Below are 23,437 nucleotides of genomic sequence, written 5' to 3'. Positions count from 1 at the left end.
TCAACTAAATTTTCTCTAGGAACATATCTTAAACAGTAGAACTAAAGCGTATGACATAATTTGCAAAGACCTTTTGACTATGTTCATGATAATGAAGTTCATCTGATTAATGAACTCCCACTCAGATAGACATCCCTCTAGTCATCTAAGTGATACATGATCCGAGTCAAACTAGGCCGTGTCCGATCATCACGTGAGACGGACTAGTCATCATCGGTGAACATCTCCATGTTGATCGCATCTACTATACGACTCATGTTCGATCTTTCGATCTCTTGTGTTCCGAGGCCATGTCTATACATGCTAGGCTCGTCAAGTCAACCTAAGTGTTTCGCATGTGTTCCGAGGCCATGTCTGTACATGCTAGGCTCGTCAACACCCGTTGTATTCGAACGTTAGAATCTATCACACCCGATCATCACGTGGTGCTTCGAAACAACGAACCTTCGCAACGGTGCACAGTTAGGGGGAACACGTCTCTTGAAATTTTAGTGAGGGATCATCTTATTTATGCTACTGTCGTTCTAAGCAAATAAGATGCATAACATGATAAACATCACATGCAATCAAATAGTGAGATGATATGGCCAATATCATTTTGCTCCTTTGATCTCCATCTTCGGGGCACCATGATCATCTTTGTCACCGGCATGACACCATGATCTCCATCATTGTGTCTTCATGAAGTTGTCACGCCAACGATTACTTCTACTTCTATGGCTAACGCACTTAGCAATAAAGTAAAGTAATTTACATGGCGTTATTCAATGACACGCGGGTCATACAAAAAATAAAGACAACTCCTATGGCTCCTGCCGGTTGTCATACTCATCGACATGCAAGTCATGATTCCTATTACAAGAATATGATCAATCTCATACATCACATATATCATTCATCACATCTTCTGGCCATATCACATCACATAGCACATGCTGCAAAAACAAGTTAGACGTCCTCTAATTGTTGTTGCAAGTTTTTACGTGGCTTGTATAGGTTTCTAGCAAGAACGTTTCTTACCTACGTAAAACCACAACGTGATATGCCAATTTCTATTTACCCTTCATAAGGACCCTTTTCATCGAATCCGTTCCGACTAAAGTGGGAGAGACAGACACCCGCTAGCCACCTTATGCAACTAGTGCATGTCAGTCGGTGGAACCTGTCTCACGTAAGCGTACGTGTAAGGTCGGTCCGGGCCGCTTCATCCCACAATGCCGCCGAAACAAGATAAGACTAGTAGCGGCAAGAAGAATTGGCAACATCGACGCCCACAACTACTTTGTGTTCTACTCGTGCATAGAAACTACGCATAGACCTAGCTCATGATGCCACTGTAGGGGAACGTAGCAGAAATTCAAAATTTTCTACGCATCACCAAGATCAATCTATGGAGTAATCTAGCAACGAGGGGAAGGGGAGTGCATCTACATACCCTTGTAGATCGCGAGCGGAAGCGTTCAAGAGAACGGGGTTGATGGAGTCGTACTCGTCGTGATCCAAATCACCGATGATCCTAGCGCCGAACGGACGGCACCTCCACGTTCAACACACGTACGGAGCAGCGACGTCTCCTCCTTCTTGATCCAGCAAGGGGGGAGGAGAGGTTGATGGAGATCCAGCAGCACGACGGCGTGGTGGTGGAAGTAGCGGGATTCCAACAGGGCTTCGCCAAGCGCTGCGGGAGGAGGGAGATGTGTCACGGGAGGGAGAGGGAGGCGCCAGGGCTTGGATTTCTGCTGCCCTCCCTCCCCCCACTATATATAGGGACAAGGGAGAGGGGGGGTGCAGCCTTGGCCCTTCCTCCAAGGAAGGGTGCGGCCAGGGAGGAGTCCTTCCCCCCCAAGGCACCTCGGAGGTGCCTTCCCCCTTTAGGACTCTCCCTTTTCCTTATCTCTTGGCGCATGGGCCTCTTGGGGCTGGTGCCCTTGGCCCATATAGGCCAAGGCGCACCCCCTACAGCCCATGTGGCCCCCCGGGGCTGGTGGACCCCCGGACCCCTTTCGGCACTCCCGGTACAATACCGATAAAGTGCGAAACTTTTCTGGCGACCAAAATAAGACTTCCCATATATAAATCTTTACCTCCGGACCATTCCGGAACTCCTCGTGACGTCCGGGATCTCATCCGGGACTCCGAATAACTTTCGGGTTACCGCATACTAATATCTCTATAACCCTAGTGTCACCGAACCTTAAGTGTGTAGACCCTACGGGTTCGGGAACCATGCAGACATGACCGAGACGTTCTCCGGCCAATAACCAACAGCGGGATCTGGATACCCATGTTGGCTCCCACATGTTCCACGATGATCTCATCGAATGAACCACGATGTCGAGGATTCAATCAATCCCGTATACAATTCCCTTTGTCTATCGGTATGTTACTTGCCCGAGATTCGATTGTCGGTATCCCTATACCTTGTTCAATCTCGTTACCGGCAAGTCTCTTTACTCGTTCTGTAACTCACATCATCCCGTGATCAACTCCTTGGTCACATTGTGCACATTATGATGATGTCCTACCGAGTGGGCCTAGAGATACCTCTCCGTTTACACGGAGTGACAAATCCCAGTCTCGATTCGTGCCAACCCAACAGACACTTTTGGAGATACCTGCAGTGCACCTTTATAGCCACCCAGTTACGTTGTGACGTTTGGTGCACCCAAAGCATTCTTACGGTATCCGGGAGTTGCACAATCTCATGGTCTAAGGAAATGATACTTGACATTAGAAAAGCTCTGAGCAAACGAACTACACGATCTTGTGCTAGGCTTAGGATTGGGGTCTTGTCCATCACATCATTCTCCTAATGATGTGATCCCGTTATCAACGACATCCTATGTCCATGGTCAGGAAACCGTAACCATCTATTGATCAACGAGCTAGTCAACTAGAGGCTTACTAGGGACATGGTGTTGTCTATGTATCCACACATGTATTTGAGTTTCCTATCAATACAATTCTAGCATGGATAATAAACGATTATCATGATCAAGGAAATATAATAATAACCTATTTATTATTGCCTCTAGGGCATATTGCCAACAGGCACTCCGTTTCTTTTCGTTGGTGCAAGTTCACAACCAATACGATTTTCATCTTTAGTTAGAACTGCGGCAACAAGTGATGTAATAGTACTTCTGCAGTACTTTTGCTATTATGCATGTCATTCTTCTGTTTGATTTTCCTTTGTATGTCCACCCTACGTTAATCGGGTAGGCTCGCTGGCGCGTAAACCCAGGGCGGCGTGTTGAGGATGAATCCCCATTGGCCTGCCGGGTGTGCTTGCTGCCGGGCGAACCACCTTATCGCTCTTAGCGCGGCCGCTCGAACTATCGATCTTGACTCGAGCCAGAATCGAGAGCGTTGCTAATTGTGGAAGGCTACCCTGCCACTCTCGACGCGGCCGCTCGAGCTGTTGAGCGGACTCGAAACAGAATGAGGGCGTTGCCAATTGCGGGAGGGCCCCTTTGCGTACAGGTTTTCCATACATAGGCAGGATCTCTGAAGACAATAACCTTATGTATAAAAGGAAATAGCTCAAGGCTCGGAATGACTTAGCTTTTCTTCTTTTGGTTGCTGCGCTGGCGTCCTTCGCGCTCGCAGGCGGCGCCGTTTTCTCCTGGCCGTCTTCTTCTTCAAAAACCGCGGCGATGAAGAACTGCTAGGCCAACTACCAGACCAGATTCTCACAATTGCGCCCCCTACCTGGCGCGCCAAAGATGTCGGTGAGAAACAACACCTATGGGATCACAAGAATCCCTACTACGGTTCCCGGGGCACAGGGTTGTGAGAAGAGCAGGATTAGCAGTCAACACAAGGATCGTTTACATGGGTTCGGGTCGCGAGGATGCGTAATACCCTAGTCCTGCTTTGGTGGCTGTATTTCAGAGAGTTCTTGAGCTCTCGAACTAGCTATGGTGGCTGCGTGGTCCAAAAGAGCCGAATCCCTCTCTAGTACGCCATGGGCCTCCTTTTATAGTCGAAAGGGGCTGCCACAGTGGCACACAGGAGGTGGAAAGGCATACAGTACTGCGAGCTTATCACACATATTACAGGACAAGACGCATTTAATGCACCACTGAGGTGTCCCCTAGCTTTATCGGGGACGGGAGCGAGGCCCGTCCCATCTGTCGCCGCTCCTCCTCGCTTCGACACGTGCCCTGGCCAGCGATGCGTGCGGCGCCATGTAGGCAGGCAGGCAGCTGAGGTGGCGCGGTGGTAGGGTCTTCACGAAGATCTGCATGCCGCCACGCAGGCGCTTGCCGATCTGGCCTGGAAGCAGCATGTTTCCACACAGGTGCCAGCCCAGCTGGTTGGGCTGGCAGCTTCATGCGAACGGCGGTGGGAAACTTTGGCTGGCGCGGGCCTGGCAGTGGCCCCGCTGATGTCCTCGGCAAGGACCTTGCAGGGGGGGCGGCAAGGGTCTTGCCGAGGCGTGCAGTCGTCCCCGGCAAGGATCTTGCTGGGGGTCGTGTGGCTTCCCTTGGCAAGGATTCCGCCGAGGGTTGCCGTCTTCTAGTCCTCATCTGATCTCATGTACTTATGATCTTGACGAAGATCTGCATGTCACTTACAGGGGTGCCTCCCGAGCCTGGGTTCCAACATAGCTGTTGGTGATACTTGGAACCCCTGGGCTCAAGGGTGGCTCACTCTGTGGGTGTTGGGCAAGTTGCCCCGGCAAGGCTCTTGCCGGGGCCGCGGAGGCCGCCCCAGCAAGGATCTTGCCGGGGGAGTCCACCTCGCCCCTTTGCTCTCAGTGCTCCTGGTCCTGGTGTTGTCGTGGTTGTCTTGGGCTTCGGCTTCTCTCCGGCTCCCCTCCTCTGCCCTACTTAGTGTGGCTATGGCGCGTGGCTCAGATTGCCCGCGCACAAGTAAAGGGGTACAAAGGTGTGCCCCTACTTTTGTACACCGACAGTAACACCCCTTCTCCCCGCTGTAATCTCTACTTAAATATGGTGCTCAATTCCATATATTATTTCCCAATGATATTTGGCTATCCTATGATGTTTGAGTAGATCCGTTTTGTCCTGTGGGTTAATCGTGATCTTGGTTGGTATGATTGTATATTTTATTTATGGTGCTGTCCTATGGTGCTCTCCGTTCTCGTGCAAACGTAAGGGGCCCCCGCTGTAGGGTGTTGCAATATGTTCATGGTTCGCTTATGGTGGGTTGCGAGAGAGACAGAAGTTTAATCCCGAGTAAGTGGGGTATGACATATGGGAGTAAAGAGGACTTGATACATGATGCTATGGTTTGGTTTCACGACCTTAATGATCTTTAGTAGTTGCGGATGCTTGCTAGGGGTCCAATCATAAGTGCATATAATCCAAGTAGAGAAAGTATGTTAGCTCATGCCTGTACCTCATATAAAATTACAAGAATGATTACCAGTACTTGTTACCGATTGCCTAGGGACAAATAACTTTCTTGTTGACACATACCCTTTTACTAAACACCTAACTTTTATTATCTTGCAAAGTACTTCTAGTTTTATTTTTGCAAAGTAGTTCTAGCATCACTCCTAAAAACTAGTTTCATACTTGTTTTTGGTAAAGCAGACGTCAAGTGTGCGTAGAGTTGTATCAGTGGTCGATAGAACTTGAGGGAATATTTGTTCTACCTTTAGCTCCTCGTTGGGTTCGACACTCTTATTTATCGAAAAAGGCTACAAACGATCCCCTATACTTGTGGGTAATCAAGACCTTTTTCTGACGCCGTTGCCGGGGAGCAATAGCATGGGGTGAATATTCTCGTGTGTGCTTGTTTGCTTTATCACTAAGTAGTTCTTATTTTCTGTTCTAAGTTGTTCTCTATCTCTAGTTATGGATATGGAACACGAAACACCAAAAAAATTAGTTGTACTTGCTACTCATGGAGATGGGGAACCTCCTAAAACCCTCGATGCTCATTATTTGAAAGATATTATGCACTACTTTGATAATCCTGAGAAAACCCCATTCAACATGATAATGGGAGTAACGTTGGATCAACGTGAATACTTTAGGGATTATCGATTGACACAAAAAGGGAAACTTTTATGGGATCAAATTTATATGTTGCATTGGTATGCTCGGGATTTATGCTTGAGATATGATTTTACTTGTTGCTCTAGGATGAATGCTCCACACATTCTGTTTTCATGCAAATTTAATGATAATGAAACCTTAGCTTCTTATGCTAATGGTATATATGATTACTATGATGTGGAAAGAATAGAAGAATTTGTTGCTTTTAAGGGTGCTTATGAAATTGAATCTTTGTTTGAAAAGTTTGAAGCTTTTGATGATGATGTTTATAGACCTGAAAATTTTGCCATCCTTAAATATGATAATTATAAATATAATTCCGATATTGATGAATTTATTGAGAAAGTCTCCGTTGTCCAAGAAGACACTAATATTTTGTAGGAGTCTTATGGAAGAAGAAATTGATGAAACTGTGAGCTCATTAGATGAAAAAGATGATGAGGAGGGCGAAGAACAATAGGAGGAAGAGCGGATTAGCTACCCGTGCCCACCTTCTAATGAGAGTAACTCTTCAACTCATACATTATTTAATGCCCCTTCGTTCTTACCGAAGGATGAATGCTATGATAATTGCTATGATCTCGTTGATTCATTTGAAATATCCCTTTTTGATGAACTTGATGTTTGCTATGCTTGTGACCAAGATGCCAATATGAATTATGCTTATGAAGATGAACTTTCTATAGTTCCTTATGTTAAGAATGAAATTGTTGCTATTGCACCCACACATGATAGTCCTATTACCTTTTTGAATTCTCCAAACTACACTATATCGAAGAAGTTTGCACTTATTAAGGATTATATTGATGGGTTGCCTTTTATCATTGCACATGATGATTTTGATGAATATAATATGCATGTGCTTGCTGCTCCTACTTGCAATTATTATGAGAGAGGAACTACATCTCCGCTTCTTTATGTTTCCAACACGAAAAAATTGCAAGAAACTGCTTATGCTATGTATTGGCCTTTACTTGATGTTTATGAATTGTTCTTGTATGACATGCCGATGCATAGGAAGAGAGTTAGACTTCGTCATTGCTTGACATATGTTGCTTTGTGCTCACTACTAAATGCCAAATCATTGTAATTCAAATTGGCTTTGATATACCTTGGGATCCTGGTGGATCCATTACTTGAGCACTTTATGCCTAGCTTAATGGCTTTAAAGAAAGCGCTGCTAGGGAGACAACCCGGAAGTTTTAGAGAGTCATTTATTTCTGTTGAATGCTTTTATATAGTTTAAAAACAAAAAAAGGGGGAACCTTAAAACTTCAGAAAAAGAAAAGCAAAAGTGAGAGAGAGGAGCATTGTGAAAGTGGGGGGACGTCCTTGAACTTTGTTCATGCTCATGGAAACTTTGTGAATCTTAATTACAGAAATTTTTCAACAAAAATAATTATCCCCTTGTACAATTCCATTGTATTATAAAAATAATGTGCCAAGGTTTGCATTTAGGATGTTTAGATTGCTTGTTGGTTTGTGCGGTGCAAAACAGAAACTTTGGCTGTAGTGCACGATTTTACATTTTTACTGGAACGTCAAACGGTTCTGAAACTTTTTACACTGTCTTTATATACAAATTTTTTATTTTTCCTAATTTTCTCAGAATTTTAGAGTTACATAAGTATGGTGGATGTTCAAATCTTTACAGACTGTCCTGTTTTCACAGATCGCTGTTATAGCTTCTTTATTTGCGTTTGTTTGAATTCTTGTTGAAGCCTCCTTGACTTGGGGCTATAGAATTGTGATAGCATACAGTGGGTAATGTTTGTTTATAATTATACAATAATGTTACAGCAGTACATGATGGGATTTCATTCCCATATTCACTAACCCCGCCACTAAAACTTTGGTTAAGTTTTGTGTGGATGAAGTGTTCGAAGATCGAGGAGGTCTCGATGTGAGGAGAAGGAGGAGAGGCAAGAGCTCAAGCTTGGGGATGCCCAAGGCACCCCAAGTAAATATTCAAGGAGACTCAAGCTTCTAAGCTTGGGGATGCCCCGGAAGGCATCCCATCTTTCTTCAACAAGTATTGGTATGTTTTTGGATACGTTTCGTTCACATGATATGTGCAAATCTTGGAGCGTCTTTTGCATTTAGTTTTCACTTTTATTTTATGCACCATGCTGGTATGAGATAGTTCATGGTTGATTTATAGAATGCTCCTTGCACTTCACTTATATCTTTTGGGTGTGGCTTTATAGAATGCTTCATGTGCTTCACTTATATCATTTGAAGTTTGGATTGCATGTTTCTCTTCACATAGAAAACCGTTGTTTGAAGAATGCTCTTTTGCTTCACTTATATTTATTAGATCATGATCTTTTGTAGAAAGAATTAAACTCCCATGCTTCACTTATATCTATTTAGAGAGTCAAAAGGAATTGGTCAATTGCATGGTTAGTCATAAAATCCAACATAAAACTTATGGATCACTGAATATGATATGTTTGATTTCTTGCAATAGTTTTGCGATATAGAGATGGTAATATGTGGGAGGTACTAGTAAATGGTTGTGTTTAGTAGGAATATTGGTGTTAAGGTTTGTGATTCCCGAAGCATGCACATATAGTCTCTCGTTATGCTATGATGTTGGAGCATGATTTATTATTGATTGTCTTCCTTATGAGTGGCGGTCGGGGACGAGCGATGGTCTTTTCCTACCAATCTACCCCCCTAGGGGCATGTGTAGTAGTACTTTGCTTTGAGGGCTAATAAACTTTTGCAATAAGTATATGAGTTCTTTATGACTAATGTGAGTCCATGGATTATACGCACTCTTACCTTTCCGCAATTTGCTAGCCTCTACGGTACCATGCATTGCCCATTCTCACATCGAGAGTCGGTGCAAACTTCGCAGGTGTATCCAAACCTCGTGATATGATACACTCTATCACATATAAGCCTTATTATATCTTCCTCAAAACAGCCACCATACCTACCTATTATGGCTTTTCCATGGCCATCCGAGATATATTTCCATGCAAGTTCCACCGCTTCCGTTTGATGACTTGAGCATTCATTGTCATATTGCTTTGCATGATCATATAGCTGACATACTAGTTGTGGCTCAGCCACCGTACATCATTTTTTATACATGTTACGCTAGATCATTGCACATCCTGGTACATTGCCAGAGGCATTCATATAGAGTCATATTTTGTCATAGGTATCGAGTTGTAATTTTTATGTCTTTTGAGTTATAAGTAAATAGAAGTGTGATGACCATCATTATTCATTTTTAGAGCAGTGCCCCAGTGAGGAAAGGATGATGGAGACTATAATTCCCCCACAAGTCGGGATGAGACTCTGGACAATGAGAGAAAAAGAAAAAGAAAAAAAGAAAAAAAGAAAAAAGAAAGAGAAAAGAAAGAAAAAAAAGAAAAGAAAAAATAAATAAATTAATTAACAAAGAGAGAAGGGGCATTGTTAGTATCCTTTACCACACTTGTGCTTTAAAGTAGCACCATGTTTTTCATATGGAGAGTCTCCTACGTAGTCACTTTCATATACTAGTGGGAATTTTTCATTATAGGATTAGATGCACACCCACTTGGTTTCATATTGAGCTTTCATACACTTATAGCTCTCAGTGCATTTGTTGCATGCCAAACCCTACTCTTCACGTTGATATCAATTGATGGGCATCTCCATAGCCCGTTGGTTAGCCGCGTTGATGTGAGATTTTCTTACTTTTTTGTCTTCTATATATTTACCCCTATCATCATACTCTATTCCACTCGTAGTGCTATATCCATGGCTTGCACTCATGTATTGCGTGAGGGTTGAAAAAGCTAAAGCGCGTTAAAAAGTATGAACCAATTGCTCGGCTTGTCATCGGGGTTGTGCATGATAAATACTTTGTGTTAAGAAGACAGAGCATGACAAGACTATATGATTTTTTAGGGATAACTTTCTTTAGCATTGATATTTTGAAAGACATGATTGTTTGTTGGGATGCCTGAGTATTGATGTCTTTATGTCAAATTATAGACTATTGCTTTGAATCACTTATGTCTTAATATTCATGCCATGACTAGATATATGATCAAGTTTATGCTAGGTAGCATTCCACATCGAAAATTATCCTTTTTATCATTTACCTACTCGAGGAAGAGCGGAAATTAAGCTTGGGGATGCTGATACGTCTCCGTCGTATCTATAATTTTTGATTGTTTCATGCCAATATTATACAAGTTTCACATATTTTGGCACCTTTTTATATGATTTATTGGACTAACCTATTGATCCAGTGCCCAGTGCCAGTTCCTGTTTTTCTGCATGTTTTTTGTATCGCAGAATATCCATATCAAATGAAGTCCAAATGCAAAAAAATTGGTAGAGAATTATTTTGGAATATATGTGATTTTTGGGAGTTGGAATCACCGCAAACGGAGGCCCACACAGGGCACAAGACACCAGCGCACCACCCCTGAGCCAGGCGCGTGGTGGTGGGTTGTGCTCACCTCGTACGTCGGTTGGAGCTCTACTTCGGGCGCAAGGAAGCTTATATCCGGAAAAAAATCGTGTTAAAATCTCAGCGCAATTGGAGTTACGGATCTCCGGGAATATAAGAAACGGTTTTCGGCTAGATCAGAGGAACGCGAAACAGAAGAGAACAGAGAGGGAGATCCAATCTCGGAGGGGCTCCCACTCCTCCTCCGCTTCCGGTGGCGCCGGAGTGCCGCCGGGGCAATGATCGGGACCAAAGGGGGAACTCTCCTCCCATCTAGGGGGAGGCCAAGGAAGAAGAAGGAGGGGGGGTCTCTCCCCCTCGCTTCCGGTGGCGCCGGAGTGCCGCCAGGGCAACGATCGGCACGATGATCTACATCAACAATATTGCTACTGTCAACACCAACTCTCTCCCCCTCTATGCAGCGGTGTAACACCCCTTCTCCCCGCTGTAATCTCTACTTAAACATGGTGCTCAACTCCATATATTATTTCCCAATGATATTTGGCTATCCTATGATGTTTGAGTAGATCCGTTTTGTCCTATGGGTTAATCGTGATCTTGGTTGGTATGATTGTATATTTTATTTATGGTGCTATCCTATGGTGCCCTCCATTCTCGCGCAAACGTGAGGGGCCCCTGCTGTAGGGTGTTGCAACATGTTCATGGTTCGCTTATGGTGGGTTGCGAGAGTGACAGAAGCTTAAACCCGAGTAAGTGGGGTGTGACGTATGGGAGTAAAGAGGACTTGATACATAACGCTATGGTTTGGTTTCACGACCTTAATGATCTTTAGTAGTTGCGGATTCTTGCTAGGGGTCTAATCATAAGTGCATATAATCCAAGTAGAGAAAGTATGTTAGCTCATGCCTCCCCCTCATATAAAATTACAAGAATGATTACCGGTACTTGTTATCGATTGCCTAGGGACAAATAAGTTTCGTGTTGACACAAACCCTTTTACTAAACACCTAACTTTTATTATCTTGCAAAGTACTTCCAGTTTTATTCTTGCAAAGTAGTTCTAGCATCACTCCTACAAACTAGTTTCATATTTGTTTTCGGTAAAGCAGACGTCAAGTGTGCGTAGAGTTGTATCGGTGGTCGATAGAACTTGAGGGAATATTTTTTCTACCTTTAGCTCCTCGTTGGGTTCGACACTCTTATTTATCGAAAAAGGCTACAAACGACCCCCTATACTTGTGGGTTATCGTGTTCGAAATCCGACCGTTGGACACATGTCGGTTCCTTAGTGACCCAGGGTCATTTCGGACATATGAGCTCGGGTTGCCTCCTGGCTATAAATAACCCACCCCCTACACCGTAAATTGGTGGCTGCTCAGAGTTAGTGCACGGCTTTTGTCATTTGAGAGCAACCCACCTCCGAAGCATTTGAGAGAGAGAGAGAGATCCTTGCGAGGACAAAGCCCAAAACACCCAGAGCCAAAGAGTGTTAGGCATCACTGAAGTCTTTCTGTCTGCGTGACCTGAAGACTTGTTACACTTGAGGACTGTGAATCCTCCAGCCAGTTAGGTGTCGCGTTCTGAGCATCCAAGAGTCATTGTGGATCATCGGTGAACGAAATCTGTGAAGGTTTGGAAGTCTACCTTGAAGACTTACCAGAGTGATTGGGCGAGGACTGGGTGTCCTTAGCTCAAGGGGAATAAGGTGAAGACGCGGTCTTCGGAGTTAAATCTCAGCCTCCCTAACCAGACGTACAGTTGTCACAGCAACTGGAACTGGTCTACCAAATCATTGTCTCCACCAAGCAACTGGTTCTATCTCTCACTTCTCTTTACATTTCAGTTTGTCTTCATGAAGTCATTGCTAGCTTGTCTGATCTGATTGACTTCACTGTGAAGACTATTTCTTGTTTGGTTTCATTCTGTCTTCCATCCTGATCCATACTACCTAGCTGCTGATAGTCTTCATACTTCCACTATATTGTTTACTTGACTATGGCATGTCTAGTGTAGTCTATCTTCCGCTGCATATCAATAGGTTCATTTCTACTTTTTGTCTTCAAAGACCTCGTGTTTTGAAGACTTTCATAAAAATCGCCTATTCACCCCCCTAGTCGATAACTAGCACTTTCAATTGGTATCAGAGCAAGATGCTCCCTTGTTTTGTGTGATTCGGTTTAACCACCTAGAGTTTTAGCTATGTCGACTGCAGAGATAATCAAGGTCTCCGCTGCGTGCCCCATTTTTGATGGTCATGATTATCCCATATGGAAGGCTATGATGAGGAAGCGCCTCCTTGCGATGGACAGTGAGCTTTGGACTATCACGGAGATTGGTCTCACCGACTTATGCAAGACGGCGCATGCTGGCGATATTCAGAAGTACACTCTTCTCGATATCAAGGCGAAGGCTGTTATATGCTCCTTCCTGTCCAGGGACGAGTTCAGGCGCATCATGCAACTATGCAATGCAAAGCTTATATGGTACCAGATCTTTGATGTTTATGAAGAGCATCGAACATGTCAGGACCCCTGGTTCCTCGAATTCAAAGAGTCATTCAAAACGATGACTCCCGAACCCGAGCCATCTTCTCCGACCTACTGCTTCATGGAACATGGTGCCAAGGTAAACTCACGCGATGCTTACTTTCAAACATCCAGTGAAGATGACTCTGCGTGTGAATCCAAACCTAGCTACAAAACACTTGCTAAAATTGCAACTGAACAACAAACTGTTATGGAACATATTCAAAAGTTGCTAGACAAAAGCGATGGCCTATTGGACGCGGAAATGAATCGAACTCAGTCCTTAATTAAAGACATTAAAAATCTTCACGTTAAGTACGAGGAACTTGAAAGTCGTCATGAAACTCTCTTAGCTGCTCATGAGAAGCTTTCCTATGATTATCTTCAAAGGAAGCAAGAACTTGAGAATCTGAGAGCGTCTCATGAAGATCTTCAAAAGGAGAACGATTCACTTTGCACTCAACAGATCGGTTCCGCTCAGGAAGACTTTGAGCCACCATGTTTAAAATGTCTTGAGCGTGATAATGTTGTCTCTGTTGCTGAATGTTCGACTGCTGCTACTGTTGCAATATCTTCAACTGCTAATGTGGTAACTAACCCCTCTTCTGAGGATACCACTACTATTGCTGATGAGAATGCCAGGTTGAAGACATTACTTGAAACAGGGATGTACAAAAGCCTCAAAGGGCATCAGACAATGTGTGATGTCCTCAAGAAACAGATTCTGAACCTAAACCCTAGGAAAGAGGGTGTTGGGTTCGAGCGGAAAATGAATGTTGATGGTTCATACTGGAAGCCTGAGCAGTACCCCAAAACCACATGGGTTGCTGCAAAGGGACCTTTAGTGGATCCATATACCTTATCTGGCTTCACTTGTGCTAACCCTATTATCATTGATGAATACTTTGATGCAAATTACAAACTGTTTAAGAATCAGAATGGTGCCAGTATATTGGTACTAACTACAGGAATGGACCACCTTTGAAGAAGATCTGGATGCCCAAGAGTTGTCTTGAGAAGCTTCCTGTGAATGTCATTGTAACATCCCAAAATTCTAAATTTTGGAATGTTATAATAAACAGATAGATTGGATTGATTGTTTGATTGATTGAGTGAAATTCGAAACTTTTTGAAAGTTAAATGAGAGGGAATAAAAGGACTTTCCCAAACTTTCATTTTTGCTGTTATGATCTCCATGAATTCAAATTCTTTTCACCACAAAACCCTGTAGAGAAGATGACATGACTTCTTCCATTTATTTAAATGACAAGGGGTGTTGAAAATAATTGAATTTCATCTGAGAATATTTCCAATTCTGAAACTTTATGCAACTCAATGATTTTCACTAGTGAAGATAAAATGACTTCTTCAAAACATATGAAATATGAGTTGGGAGTTTCAAAGGATCAAATTCAAGTCCTTTTGGAAATTATTTTAATTTGGAGTTATTTGGGTTTTATTCAAATTATTTTTCTCCAAAAATAAAATATAAAGAAATTAGGGTAACATGATTCCCTACAACAGAAAATTGGAGAGAAATAAATTTGAAATCATTTTGGTATTTTTAAAATGATTTTTATTGGATTTTATTAAGGCAGTAGCACTGTTTTATTTATTTGAATTTTTGTAGTCTTTATTTGACTTTAAAAAATGTTCATGTTGTAGAAAATCTTTTTCTGAAAATTTTGATATATAATATGCCTATATAAAATTTTAATTTATTCTCTCTCTATTCCGGTTTTCCTTCTGTTTCAATTTAAAAAAACTGTACATGCGGCCCATTAGTTAATTTACCGCCCACACGCGTACATAGTGGCAGTGGGCGCCTCATTGTTTTTTTCCTCTTCCTAAATGGGCCAGGGCCAGCCATCCTTTTTACTTTTTACTTAGGCCGATTTTGTTTAATTAATAGTGCGCAGTTGCTGGCGCGCAGCGGCCGGTGCTTTTACCATCGTTTCGTTTATTTTACGTTCGTCTACGTTTAGTCCCACATTGCCTAGCCTTTACCTAAACCTCTTTTCCACCTATAAATATAGACCATAGAGCCTCCAAAAATTATCCATTGCGGGTTAAATCAATATTTTGGTTTGACTAGCTAAAAATATATTTCTCCTCTCCGGCGGACTTTTGGAAGTTGTCTCCACACTCCGAAGTCGTCTTTATAAAGGTATATTTATTCGTTCTCTGTATTTATACGTTAGATCTATTTTTTATCCGTAGCTATTTTTTCTTCTGTAAAACAGCTTGGCCCTGATTTTTCAAATAGCCATAACTTTTTACTCGTTCATCCAAATTAGATGAAACCAGCGTCTATAGTTTCGTCTTGTTTTCACCTATCCAGTGAACCTGTCACATCAATTTTTTTTTAATTTTCAAATTTCGAAATTTGTTTCATAGTCAAATTTCCTTTGATCATATCTTTGAAATTTCAATTTGAATTGTTCAAATTCATATTCAAACTTCTTTTGTTCATAACTTAAGTTCCCTAACTCCGTTTGAGTTGAATCTTTTTGCAAAGCGAAGCTCTTGACCTAAACTTTCTGATAAGGCCAAATTCACATAATTTTGGTACTGTTAGAAATTGTTTTATGTTGCAAGAGTTATTTGCTTGGTTTTGATGTTTTCCGAAGTGTCTTCCTCGTTCTTTCTGATCTTTTGAGTGATTGCTTATGTGTGGTTACTATTGCTTGCTTACGATAGATTGACCGGAGTGTGACGAGTAGATCTATCAAGAGTTTTGAGTGCGAATCATCTTCATCAACATTGCAGGCAAGTTCACACTTTGATCATATCCCCTTCCATACCCAGTTTTTTTATGCATTAGATTCAACCCTCAAACATTGCATGAGTAGGATTGATAACATGTGGGTATTGGGAAGTAGTAGATGAGGTAGTACCTATTGCCCTGTTTACCATCAAACCCTTGGGAGTTACTTCTACGTTTGCTTATATTGCTATGCTATGCTCGTAGACGTGGATTGGGTTTGAGTGAATTTCCATGACAGATGTGAGATTGTTAACTAATGGTTCAACTTAAGGTGGCAACTAAAGCTCACATCTGGGTGGATTGAGGCACCTGGAGAACCCAGTGTTGTCTGTTTGTATAAGGACCGCCACCCAGGCTCAAAGGGATCATAAGATTATTCATGCTAGAAACTTCCGTGTACAGCCACAAGCTATTATGGGCTCTAGCATAGTTGAGTAGGTTACAGGATCTCTTGAAGAGGTGGGCTAGCAGATGTAGGGGAAAGTAGGTGTACCGGTCCACCCAGAGTAAAGAGTGATTGTTTCTGAAAGATTGTGTCTCGGTCATCCGTTTCTCAAACATCATGCAGTGCGAGAATCAAGCGGAGGCGATCGAGTCTTGTGGGGAAAAGTGCACAAACCTCTGCAGAGTGTACAAACTAATCATGATTAGCCGTGTCCCCGGTTATGGACATCTTGAGTATCTAGTTCTTGGATTATCCCGTTGATCTCATCATGTTACTTTAATTAATATTGTTGGGTTAATGATGATACTTAATTGGGATTGAGATGCTGTCAACCATCTCAATGTTTCACAACCACCATGATAGTTAAATAAAATTTATTCCTTTGAAGTAGGGAAAAATTGGCTTTTCGCAAAAACATTATAACCATAGAGCTTTTCCACCAGCCATATATGCATGTAGTGATAGCCTTTGTTCATCATTTCTCTATGGTGTGAATTTGCCAGCATATTCCATGTGCTGACCCGTTTTCGGGCTGCAACGTTTCATGTTGCAGGATATCTTACGACGAGTAAGTGATACGTTAGGGTTACGATTTCTACACTCAACTTTGCCGTTGGTGTTGATGGGAATCCACAACCTTGTTACTTCCGCTATTTGGATTGAGGTAATAGTATTTACGTTACTTTATACATGTGATTTACCTCTGTTATAAATCCTCGAGTACTGTGTGTGTCAGCATACCGATCCAGGGATGACACTTAAGCACAGAGACTTGATCCATTCGGGTCGGGTCGCTACAAGATGGTATCAGAGCACATGTTGACTGTAGGACGTGACCCTAGAAACTGGCAAGCCCATAGGAAGGATTTTCTCTAAAACTTTCCTTTTCAAAAAGATCTTTTACCTCTCTTCTCTTTTGAGTTTATTCAAATATTCCCTTTTAGTGAGACCATACCCCTTTTCCCTTTTGACCACACGAAGATTCGACTGATGAGACCACTTCAAGAAGTACAAGATATCGGACAACTAAGACCATTCGGAATGAAGAGGATTTTACCATGCATTATGATAATGGAAACTACAACGGTTGAAGATTCCGAAGACTGGGAGAATTTGAAGGCTCTGAAGAATTGCCAGATGTGTATGACCTAGGAAGGTTACCCTTATGGAACTTGGCAGACTATGGAAGCTGTCAATACTCGAGAGCAAGGTGTATCAGAGAAAGACCGAAACATGGAGAGTTAGAAACTCAAAGTTTTGTCAAGGAAACCCTAAGGCAGGAGATATCAACTATGGAATGATAGCTCATGGTAATGACAAGAGCAGAAACACGGATACCCATGAGGTTATCGCCCGCTTATGATATTGTCATCGTGTTGAGTTAAGTATGCATATGCATGGAAGGATTGGATGGTAGAAGGCTGATGGAGCACCTATCAGCAAGATGAATTTTTAACTTTAGACTGGTGTATCACCAGGATCCGGAGTATTACATCAAGAAGTTTAGGATGGACCTGCAGGAAGCTGTATTTGACAAAGAAGTGTTTCGTGAAGAACTCAGAACCCAGAAACTGAAAGTAGCCAAGCAGGGAAAGCAAAACCTCGAGATAACGGAGACTCGTCAGGAACTGAAGGACAATAGATCGTGGACCATGTCGAAGGATGTTGAGACCCAGAAGTTTGGACGCAACCCAGAATATTAAAGGACGTCACGAGAGACTTCGCGTCAACAGAGATGATTTGGCAAAAGAACTTGAGAAGGACAAGCATGATTGGAAGAAGCCATCGGAGACATTAACAAGACTTGAAGAGTTTGGCGACGTTGAAGATTATTGACCTTTAGAAGACCAAACCCCTGTTATACCTACGTTAGATGCGACGTTGTGAGCTGTCATTTGTTTGTTGTTTTTCCGACAGCCACAATAAAAATCTGTCTTTTCAAAACTTTTGTTTGCATTGTGTGTATCCCTCTCGACCTCTCTTATCTCACCCCAAACCCATGGACCCAATAGAGGATGAATGGAGATGAGCTTGTATTTTCTGGACCGATGAGTCAATTGGAGACGGACCGATGGATTCAGAACATGGAGGATCACATGAAGAATAACCCTATAGTCGGAAAGGATATGACCCGGCATGCTCTTCAATGTTTTGAAAGAGGTGCTGCTACTTGGTGGAGGATGTACCAAACCATCAATGGATGGCAAGGAAGTAACCACTTGGAAAGAATTTAAGTGGACTCTACAAAGATCTCGTCTTGTGTCCCAGAAATTGAAGCCTTATGGAAAGGATATGAAGAAACCTTGTGCATACAAGCCTTGTGGAGAAATAGGACACAACCATAAGGAACACAAGGATGAATGCCCTAATTGTGAAGGAAGTCACCCAGCTGAAGAATGCCCAACTAGGCAGATCACTTGTTTCTTGTGTGAAGGGACTACCCACTACCCTGCTCAGTGTCACATCTACCCCATGGTACAAAGGACCATCCAGCAGAAGAAAGAAGCAATGAAAAGAGCCCTCATGGAAATTTTAGAGGAATCTGTGATGAAGGAAGAGGTGGAGGACACACCCAAAGAAGAACCAATTAAACCCTGCACCAAGTCATGCTATTCATGTGGAGAAGAAGGACACATCTCCCAAAATTGTCTGAATGGGGATTTAGTGGAATTCCCGACAGAGGAAGTAGAGTATGACCCACAGGAAATAGAAGCCCTGATTGGAACGGAAAAGTCCAGGAAGAGAAGTAGATTGGATCCCAGGAACAACCCAATTTCTACAAAGAGAGACCTGAGTCATATCACATGTTTCAGGTGCAAAAATTCAGGACACTACCACAATGATTGCCCAAAAGGGAAGATGAGGACCCCAGGAGGCTATATAATCACAAGGAAACCCCGAGATATGTCAGAAGTAATATGTTTCCGTTGTGATGAAGCAGGGCACTTTGCCAGAGAATGCCCCAAGGAGACGGAGACTTGTGACAAATAGTTGAGTGCAACGAGAAATATAGTAGTAGTAGTGTGGACATTTCTTTTATTAGTGAGGTGTCGGATTGAGGCATGTAATGGAATGCAGGAGATTGTAATATTTGAGAATCAATAAAGTTAGCATCATTGGTATTGATTTGGATTTTATGAGTTGTTACTCTATGAAGAAAGATTTTGACCATTTTCGAGGATATGAGAAATATGGTCTATGGAAGATTGTGCATCTTAAAGGTGGTAGTACCCTGTGAGGAAACTTGACCCTTGGAAAAGGTAATGATATTCCACGAAGTGGATTTCGAACAAAATAAGTATGAGTTTTATCTCGATATGTTGGATACCCCAAGAATATGAGGGTATGGAGTATTATTGGATGTAAAGGAGGTAGTCTATGAAATTGGAGATGGAGCATGTCTTCGTGTGTTCCCTCTGCGAGGAGTTAAACTATTTGGAGTTAAGGGAAAGTTAGCCCCGAGATTTGTAGGACCATACCGAGTTTTGGAGCGTATGGGAAAAGTGGCCAACAAGCTGGAGTCACCCGAAGGACTGTCAAGAATTCATGATGTGTTTCATGTTTCCCAGTTGAAGAAGTGCCATGCAGAGATGGCCAATCCTAAGGACGCTTGACCCTGGAAAAGATAATGATGTTCCACGAAGTGGAGTATGGACTTCATAAGTATAAGTTTTTTTTTCGGTATGTGGGATATCCCACGAGGATGAAGAGATAATTACTATTGGATATAAAGGAGGTATGATGTTGGAAATATGGATCAATGGAAATTCCATGATGAGTCTGAGTAATCATGTCCTAGTTTGGTGCCAATAGAAGGAAGGAAGACAGTACAATTGGATGGATTTAAGAATACCAGGAAGTTGGATGTTGGATTAAGGATCAGTTGCCCGATGATGAGTTCAAGGTTTACAAGTGATGAGATGGGCCATAACCCACAGGCCCCAGGACCTGCCAAGAAGCAAGCACATTCTTGCTGAAGGAAAAACCCTGGAAGAAGTTACGATTTTATCGACAGACGATTTTATAGGAGTAACGCAAAACCTGAGAGTTGTGAAGGAACGATAGATGTTTGTTTGGCTTGCAGAATCCATGGATTTATCCGAACTTGGTTCGTCGACAAGAGAAATTCTGCAATGCTTGTGAGGATGACCGAGTGTTAGAATGCGAGATTCGCTAAACCATGTACAAGGTAATGATTTGGGTGCGGGATGGATTGATCACCATACCGACTTACTCTTATTGTTCGCCTTGCTATACGGGATGGTAAATCTGAGTGACTTGCCTATAGTAGAGTGACGACGATTTAAACCTTGTTTAAACTTAGAATGGTATAAGTATTTTCCCCTTGTACACGGCAGTTGTTGCCAACCGTAGGTTATACGGTGAGGTTCAACCAGACCCATTTCCTGCAGGAGAAACCGTAAATTGTTGACCACCATGAGATGTCGATAGTTGTTTAGTATTGGCGCCAGACCCGTCAGCTATGAAGACCCAGTCTCGGAATAACCTTACCGAGATGAAAGACAGAAGAATTGAGGAAAAGGTTATGCCGCTACCCAAAGAGCCAGAGAAGGAATTTTCCGAGAATCTGAGAAGACTGACACTGTCAACAACAAGGATGGAGTATACGAGTTTTGATGGAACCGTAACAATGATTCTAAGGGTGGTAGCACCCCAGACCCCTGTGATGATCGATGGATTTTGAGAAGACCCCAAACCCTAACCTATTTCTTTCTAGCCTCTCCGAATCTCGAGGACGAGATTCATTTTAAGGGTGGTAGGTTTGTAACATCCCAAAATTCTAAATTTTGGAATGTTATAATAAACAGATAGATTGGATTGATTGTTTGATTGATTGACTGAAAGTGAGTGGAATTCGAAATCTTTTGAAAGTTAAATGAGAGGGAATAAAAGGACTTTCCCAAACTTTCATTTTGCTTTTATGATCTCCATGAATTCAAATTCTTTTCATCACAAAACCCTGGAGAGAAGATGACATGACTTCTTCCATTTATTTAAATGACAAGGGGTGTTGAAAATATTTGAATTTCATTTGAAAATATTTCCAATTCTGAAACTTTATGCAACTCAATGATTTTCACGAGAGAAGATAAAATGACTTCTTCAAAACATATGAAATATGAGTTGGGAGTTTCAAAGGATTAAATTCAAAGTCCATTGAAATTATTTTCCAATATTGGAGTTATTTGAGTTTTATTCAAATTATTTTTCTCCAAAATAAAAATATACAGAAAATAGGGTAACATGATTCCCTACATCAGAAAATTGGAGAGAAATAAATTTGAAATCATTTTGGTATTTTAAAATGATTTTTATTGGATTTTATTAAGGCAGTAGCACTTTTTGCTTTATTTAATTTGTGAGGATTTTATTTGACTTTACAAAAATGTTCATGTTGTAGAAAATCTTTTTCTGAAAATTTTGATATATAATATGCCTATATAAAATTTTAATTTATTTTCTTTATCCGGTTTTCCTTCTGTTTCAATTTAAAAAAAACTGTACATGCGGCCCATAGTTATTTACCGCCCACACGCGTAGCATAGTGGCAGCGGGCGCCTCATTTGTTTTTCCCTCTCCTAAATGGGCCAGGCCCAGCCATCCTTTTTATTTTTTTACTTAGGCCGATTTTTGTTAAAAAAAAACTGCAGTGTACGCGTGCGCGCGCAGCCGGCCCGTGGTGCTTTTAGGCCCATGCGTTCCTCGTTTATTTTATTTGTTCGTCTACGTTTAGTCCCACATTGCCCAGCCTTTGACTTCTAAGACTCTTTTCCACCTATAAATATAGACCCATAGAGCCTCCAAAAATTATCCATTGCGGGTTAAATCAATATTTTGGTTTGACTAGTTAAAAATATATTTCTCCTCTCTGGCGGAACTTTTGGAAGTTGTCTCTACACCCCGAAGTCGTCTTTTAGGTATATTTATTCGTTCTCTGTATTTATGCGTTAGACCTATTGTTTTTAGCCGTAGCTATTTTTCTTCTGCAAAATAGCTTGGCCCTGATTTTTCAAATAGCCATCCAAATTACATGAAACCAACGCCTATAGTTTCGTCTTGTTTTCACCTATCCAGTGAACCTGTCACATCAATTTTTTTTTAATTTTCAAATTTCGAAATTTGTTTCATAGTCAAATTTCCTTTGATCATATCTTTTTATCCGTACCTCCGTTTTCGATGAAACCAACGCCCACTTCTTCGTTATGATCTCCTCTATCCAGTAAAACAACTTAAACATGTTTTTGAAAATTTAAAATTTGTTTTCAAACAGATTTGAATTTGAATCTTCTTTTGATCATAACTTGAGTTCCGTAGCTCCGTTTGAGTTGATTCTTTTTGCAAATCGAAGCTCTTGACCTAAACTTTCTGATAAGGCCAAATTCACATAATTTTGGTACTGTTAGAAATTGTTTTATGTTGCAAGAGTTAATTGCTTGGTTTTGAAGTTTTCCGAATTGTTTTCCTCGTTCTCTCTGATCTTTTATGTGATTGCTTATGTGTGGTTACTATTGCTTGCTTGCGATAGATTAACCGGAGTTTGACAAGTAGATCTATCAAGAGTTTTGAGTGCGAATCATCTTCATCAACATTGCAGGCAAGTTCACACTTTGATCATATCCCTTTCATACCCAGTTTTTATGCATTAGATTCAACCCTCAAACATTGCATGAGTAGGATTGATAACATGTGGGTATTGGGAAGTAGTAGATGAGGTAGTACCTATTGCCCTGTTTACCATCAAACCCTTGGGAGTTACTTCTACGTTTTCTTATTGCTATGCTATGCTCGTAGACGTGGATTGGGTTTGAGTGAATTTTCCATGACAGATGTGAGATTGTTAACTAATGGTTCAACTTAAGGTGGCAACTAAGACTCACATCTGGGTGGATTGAGGCACCTGGAGAACCCAGTGTTCTCTGTTTGTATAAGGACCGCCACCCAGGCTCAAGGGGATCATAAGATTATTCATGCTAGAAACTTCCGTGTGCAGCCACAAGCTATTATGGGCTCTAGCATAGTTGAGTAGGTTACAGGATCTCTTGAAGAGGTGGGCTAGCAGATGTAGGAGAAAGTAGGTGTACCGGTCCACCCAGAGTAAAGAGTGATTGTTTCTGAAAGATTGTGTCTCGGTCATCCGTTTCTCAAACATCATGCAGTGCGAGAATTAAGCGGAGGAGATCGAGTCTTGTGGGGAAAAGTGCACAAACCTCTGCAGAGTGTATAAAC

This window comes from Triticum aestivum, chromosome 6D (genome assembly GCF_018294505.1).
Source record: "Triticum aestivum cultivar Chinese Spring chromosome 6D, IWGSC CS RefSeq v2.1, whole genome shotgun sequence".
NCBI classification, from domain to species: Eukaryota; Viridiplantae; Streptophyta; class Magnoliopsida; order Poales; family Poaceae; genus Triticum; species Triticum aestivum.
This window is presented reverse-complemented; position numbering follows the sequence as displayed.